The following is a 7132-nucleotide window of genomic DNA, read 5'->3' on the forward strand; positions in this document are numbered from 1 at the left end:
GCTAGTGTTAACATTTTTAATGTGAACTGACAATGGAGAGTGTTTGTGAGACAAGAGGAGGGCTTTGTGGAAGCATCCATCTGAACATTGTCTCTGTGTTGTTACGTGTTAATAACATTTATACTATGTTACACAGCAGGCTAGGCGGATGGTTAAAGAACGCCTTGCATGGCTAAACATGGAGTTTTCTATCTGAAGTGTATGCTCATTAAAAGTAGTTAAACCTACGCCCCGGTTTGTCATTATATAAGGAACAAACATAACATTGTGTCAGATTGGTAGTTGCTATGAGGAGACAGAGAAAAGAAAGGAGTAACTCTTTCCGGGTCGAAAATTTAACATTCTACCACAAGTCAAGTGACGTGAGTAGTCGAAGATGCTAGCTTGCAAGAGCGAGGACAACGAGCCGCAGCAGCGAGAGTGACGGCAGTGAGAGTGACGGCAGCGAGAGTGACGGCAGCGAGAGTGACGGCAGCGAGAGTGACGGCAGCGAGAGTGACGGTAGAGAGAGTGACGGCAGCGAGAGGGACAGCAGCGAGAGCGAGGCTGCATTGGAATCTGTTGACGAGCAAGTTGATGAGCAACATACTGAAGTAAGAGAAATTAACACTGTTCCTGTTCTCCGTCATGGATAGGCTTAGTTCTTCTACTTCTATGCAGTTAACAGGAATTTTAGCTGACAATTGGAAACGTTTCAAGCAGAGATTCAATATTTACCTAGCAGCCAGTGGTGCAGGGGAAGATGACAAAGTGAAAGCTTACATTTGTCTGCATGTTATTGGAGAGGATGCATTGGACATTTTACAGTAGCTTTCAGCAAGACGAGGCAAACTTGACATTGACTGTGCTAATGGCTAAATTTGAGGAGTACTTTGTACCAAGCCAGAACGTCACGTTTGAGAGATACACGTTTTTCTCTCATGATCAGAAACAGGGAGTCAGCTTTGACCAGTATTTGGCTGAGCTGAACACACTGAGCAAAACGTGTGAATTTGAAAATCTGAAAGACTCACTAGTGAAAGACAGTATAGTCTGTGGCATACTTGATAATGGACTCAATGAGAGATAGCTGCGTGAGCAAGATTTTACTTTGGATAAAGCAGTGAATATGTGTCGAGCAACTGAAACCACCAGAGCACAAGCTAAAGAGCTGTGCAGGGATGAGACGTCTGTGTATGCAATAAAAAGAGAGGTGCAATACACACAACGCCTTACAAAACAAAAACAAGCAAAAGAGAGAAATCAAAACACTACATGTGGAAAATGTGGATTTATCCACAAGCCAAAAAATGCCCTGCATATAGCAAATCATGTAACAACTGTGGGAAAAATTATAATTTCTCAAAATGCTGCAAAGCTGAGGCTACAAAGAAAAAGGTTCACATAGTCAAGGAGATGGAAGAATCCTTTGTTGATTCTGTGGAAATGTGCAATGTAGTAAATGCTGAATAGATTGTGCCATTGACTGTGAGTGAAACTATAATACCATTCAAGCTTGATACTGGAGCACAGGTAAACCTGTTATTTCTGGATGACTACAAAACACTGAAGGTGAAGAGCAAAATACACCCGGTGGAAATTAAGGTTACTGGTTATACTGGGGAGAACTTACCAGTCAAAGGTAGCTGCATAGGAACTTTACAGCATAAAGGAAAACAGTTCAGAGCACAGCTGCTGATTGTGGAAAAGAGTGTACAGACTATTCTAGGAATCAATGCATGTGAAAAGCTCAATTTTGTTGAGAAGAGTGTGACATCACAGACTGAAAATGACCAAGAATCACTACTGGCTGAGTATGAGGATGTGTTTGAGGGTCTTGGATATTTACCAAGAGAACACAAAATATGTACTGATGACAAAATTACTCCAGTTGTGCATGCATGCAGAAAGGTTCCATTTGCACTGAGGAAAAAGCTCAAAGAGGAAAATTTATGAACCTACAGACTGGGTAAGCTCACTGGTTATTGTGGTGAAAAAGAACGGCGATCTCAGGATATGTCTAGACCCGAGAGATCTCAACAAAGCAATCAAGATAGAGCATTTCAAGTTACCAGAGAAGAGATAATGTCACAGTTTGCTGGAGCAAAGTGTTTCAGTAAGCTTGATGCCTCATCAGGATTCTGGCAAATGAAGATAGATGATGCAAGCTCAAGGCTATGCACATTCAACACACCTGAGGGCAGGTACAGATTTCTTTGTCTACCATATGGGATTCTCTCAGCGCCAGAGGTCTACCACAAGACAATCCACATGATCTTCGAGCACATTCCAGGAGTGGAGACTATGACTGATGACATCCTCGTCTGGGGGTCCACAAAAGAAGAACACGATGCGAGAGTGAGACAAGTGCTGGACCTGACACGGAAAGTCAACTTAAAACTAAACAAGGACAAATGCGAGTTTGGTGTGAAAACACTTACCTTCGTGGGAGATGTACTTTCTAAGGACGGGGTCAAACCAGACCCGAGGAAAACATCAGCCATCAACAACATGGAGCGCCTGAAGAACAAGGACGATGTGAGACGCTTCATGGGCATGATCACCTACCTTGCAAAGTTCATACCTCAACTGTCAGCACAGTCCGCTCCACTCAGATGTCTTCTGGAACAGAAAAAGGAATGGGAATGGTCCCAAGAACAGGAAAAACTGCTTCAAAAACCTAAAGAAGACAATCACAGAAGAGCCAGTGCTCAGGTTCTATGATCCAGAGAAAAGCACAAGGATTTCTGCAGACGCGTCACAGTTTGGCCTGGGAGCAGTTCTTCTGCAACAGCATGACGACACATGGCAACCCGTCACTTATGCGTCCAGAGCCTTGACAGGTGCAGAGACAAGGTATGCACAAATAGAGAACGAACTACTGGCAAGCACATACGCTTGCGAAAGGTTTCACCAATACATCTACGGATGAGACTTCGAAGTAGAAACCGACCACAAACCATTGGTGTCAATCATGTCTAAGCTACTGAATGATTGTCCAATGAGAATCCAGAGAATGTTGATCAGACTGCAAAAGTATGATATGAAGATGATCTCTACCCCGGGAATGTTCATGTTCGCCGTCGACACTTTTTCTCGAGCAGTCGACAAGAAGGAGAGTTTCGACACACAGAAAAACACTGAGCTTCAGGCCTACATCGACATGCTCGTAGCATCACTTCCTGTGTCTTCTGAGAGAATGGAGCAGATCAAAAGAGAGACCGCAGCTGACAAACAATGACAGAGTTGAAAGAAACAACACTGTTATGATGGCCTGCACAGAAAAATAAATGTCCAAGGAGAATACAGGATTACTGGATGTGCAGAGCAGAGCTCACCGTTGTGGATGACATAGTGTTCAAAGGCAACAAGATTGTCATTCCCATGACGCTACGCAAAGAAATGCTACAGAAAATACACGAGGGCCACTTGGGTGGGGAAAAATGCAAACGACGAGCACAAGAAGTAATGTATTGGCCAAGAATGAACCAGGAAATCAGCCAGACCACTGCTTCATGTGAACTGTGTTTGACCTACAGGCCAAAGCAGCAAGCAGAGCCGCTAATACCTCATTCAGTACACAACAGACCCTACTACAAAATTGTCAAAGGTGTGATGAAAAAGGCACACGATGGAAAGGAGAATATCCTAAAAAAAAAACCTGGATGCAGCAAGGGTGTGTGCAGAGAGAAGTTGCACCACAATCCTATGAGATCCAAACGGAGCATGGATCACAACTGAGACGAAACAGAGTGGATCTAAGGCTTCAGCCATTCACTCAAGGGACTGAGGATCATCAGGAGGATACTGCGTCAAATGCCTTTAGAAATGGACAATTCAGTCAGAACACCGACACTGACTGACAGTGAACGCTGTCCAACTGTTTCAGGAAGCACTTCAGCAGAACGACCAAAAAGGACTGTCAGAGCCCCTGAAAGGCTTATTGAGAATTGCTAAAAAATACAAAAAAAGGGCACCTGGACTGAATGTTTGGTTTATGTGAAAAGAAATAGAGCCACAATAGAGTATTGTTGGACAGACTATATTTAGTTGAAAAAAATTATTTAAAAAATTGAGAAAAATTTGGGGAAAGAAATGTGTGTTATTGAAAATTACATGTTATGCAGTTTGAGTAAACAAATGTGATGTGACATGTGTAGTTACATAGAAAAGTCATTTTCTTTTAAAGGAAAGAAGATGTATGTGTTAATAACATTTACACTACGTTACCCAGCAGGCTAGGCGGATGGTTAAAGAACGCCTTGCATGGCTAAACATGGAGTTTTCTAGCTGAAGTATATGTTCATTAAAAGTAGTTAAACCTACGCCCCGGTTTGTCATTATATAAGGAACAAACATAACAGTCTCTTCTCCTTTTTGGGCTGTACTCTGTGACCACCATCTTGGGCCCGGTACGCCGGACAGAACACTGAGGTGCCTGGGAACTTGCACCCTGGAACATGATCAGGATTGGAGGAGGGGATAGAACAGTGCTTGGGGGAGACTGTTCTTGCCTCTCTGGTGATGGGGACATTGCTAAGCCATGCGCTTCTTCCTCCTTACCCCCTGGGTGGGGTTAGGAGCAGGCTGGCCCCTTGGTGTCATGGGCGGAAAGGAGGGCTTCCCTGCAGCCCTGGGTTCGCAGCCTGAGGGGCTGGTAATCTGGGGATCTTAAAGGTTGAGGGTGGTCGACCTGCTGCAGCCTGGGCGATGGTGCGGCGAGGCACAGGGCAGGCACTGGGATGTGTCCTCTTGGGCAGACAGAGCTGGAGGGCTTCACCGTCCCTTTTTCTTCTCACACCATTTTTGCATCATCTCCACAGTGGGACTGAAAAGGCCTTTAGGGTCTAGTGAGCATCCAGGATTTTCAGCTTCTCACTGTCAGACACTGTGGATAGGTTGAGCCATCAAGTTCTCTCCTGGGATATCATGAGTCCCATGGCTCTCCCTGATGCCTGGACAGTGGCTTTGAGCAGACACAGGTTGAGGTCTGTGGTAATACAGATATCATCCCATAGACCCGGCTCTATTGTGACTGCTAGCTCCTCCTGTAGCTCTGCCTGGTATGCCCAGAGCATGGAGGCGGTGCAGAGAGCCTTCACCGCTGTGGTAACCGACCTGTAGACCTTCTCTGTCGTAGAAGACTCGAAGCTCTCATACTTAGTAAGGTGGGGCCAGCTGAGGTCATGGAGGACTCAAGGCTGGGGTGTAGATGGGAAGCCACCAGGGGTTCGATGGGGGGGGTGAGGGGGGGGGCATGTGGGTCAGCCCAAACCCTGTCATGTCAACACAGTCTAACATTGACCCACCCTGGACAGGGTTCTTGGGGGAGAAAGGTGTACTCCAGGTATGGGTACCCTCCTCCAGGCATCCTGGGAAGACTGGTAGTAATTTCATGGCTGCCCATTTAGCTTTGGGTAGCCTCTTACCCTCGTAGTGGGATGTGGTGGTCTCTGCTTCTGTATTGGGCCAGGGAATCACAAGTTTATTAGCCGTAGGTTTGCACACGTCCTGCAGGTCCACACCGAGAGCTGGTGGGGATTGCGCCCTTCCTGCGTGTTCAGTTTTGGATTCCCCAACAGGAGGCTTGGTAGCCTGAGCCTGAGGGGATGAAGGAATCTTCGTCTCCAATCGAAGATTCCGAAAGGAGACTGTCAGAAAGCCCTGTGGAGTCCTCCAGCAGCAGGGCCATGGCGTCGAGCTGGTCACCCCAGCTAGCACTAGTCGTCGCTCCACGATCTCCTGTGGGGATATCCATCACCTCCGGTGCGCTGGTCCCCATGTTAGGGTCCTGTTGACTCAGGCTAGCTTGTTGTGCTAGCCTGCGACAGAGGCTCTTCACGGTGAAGAAGGCACAGTGTGGACAGAGGCCGTGGGAGACTAATGCTTCCTGGGCATGTTGTAGCCCAAAGTATGTGGAGGTTACCGAGTGGGTGTCCTTGGCCTACATCTTATTTCCACAGGAGCAGATTCGTGCTGGGAGCTTCCCCTCGTTTGGGGTGGGAGATGCCTTTGTCGTCATAGCTTGGATGCTATGTTTTAGCTATCAGAAAAAATAGCGTGGTAGGCCAGTCCAATAGCTAGCGATTAGTATGGGTTATCTCCGACGGTGGCACTCTGTGTGATGGCCGGATACTGTTTCCAAAAGGACATTTTAGAAAAGATAGCTTGGTATAGCTAGTCAAAGTGAAAGAAAAAAAGCTAGCTAGCGTGGTGGCTAGCTTGCCAACGACTAGTCACTTTTTGGATACAGCTAACTTGGTCGTGAACGAGTTAGCCATGTCACAGCTGTAGCCGCTACTCCCTCTAATAATTTTCCTCTAGCTATGGTGAAGGGAAAGGAAAATTGTCACCACCGCACAATTCCGAGAATAGCGCCTGGCGAGCGAGTTGTAAGCTCACGTCTGTGGACAGTTTATCTATTTCTGGAAAATGTAGACATGTCGAGGTAAGCTTTCTGATGAAAAGTGAGAAGAGGTGTTTGAATGACTCAGACACTCTGTCAGGCCCTTTATAGGGTGGGAGGGATACCCTTCCCCGAAGCACGTCTCGATGTCCAGGCAATTATGGCTGGTGTAGACAAATACACTGGGGCATATTCCATGGTGAAATACTGAAACCAATAGTTGAAAGAGAACCTTTCTATTCTATTATGTCTATTGCCATAACGCAAGAAACTGATTTATATTTGGCGTGCGTGCTGCCCAAATTCTGGCCTTCCCAACTGTAAATCCTTTTGATAAAACTTAATCCACAGCTATTATTTACAAGCTATTGATCCTCTGTGGCAAAATTACTCTCTCTTGTGTTATAATTTGAATGTTTTTACTTGTCTGTTCAGACAGGAGAAATATAATTTGGGTAACAGTTTTTTTTGTAGACCTAATTCTGGCAAAATTATTTCAATGTATCAGGAGGTACTGAAAAACCTCCAGCACCTCTACGTCCCACTGCTATGATTCTGCTGCAGTCCAATTCCATGCTATGGCTCTTGGATCCAGCCCTCATCTTGCCGAGAGCCCCTCACCCATAATTGCCAATCTTTCGTTTTACTCTTATTGACCAGCTGATAAATTCATATGAATTGATAATCTTCAACACCAATACAATAAGTGACCAATCACAGATAACTCTATTAACGTCTCTATATCAT

This window comes from Oncorhynchus kisutch, linkage group LG4 (genome assembly GCF_002021735.2).
Source record: "Oncorhynchus kisutch isolate 150728-3 linkage group LG4, Okis_V2, whole genome shotgun sequence".
Classification (NCBI taxonomy): Eukaryota; Metazoa; Chordata; class Actinopteri; order Salmoniformes; family Salmonidae; genus Oncorhynchus; species Oncorhynchus kisutch.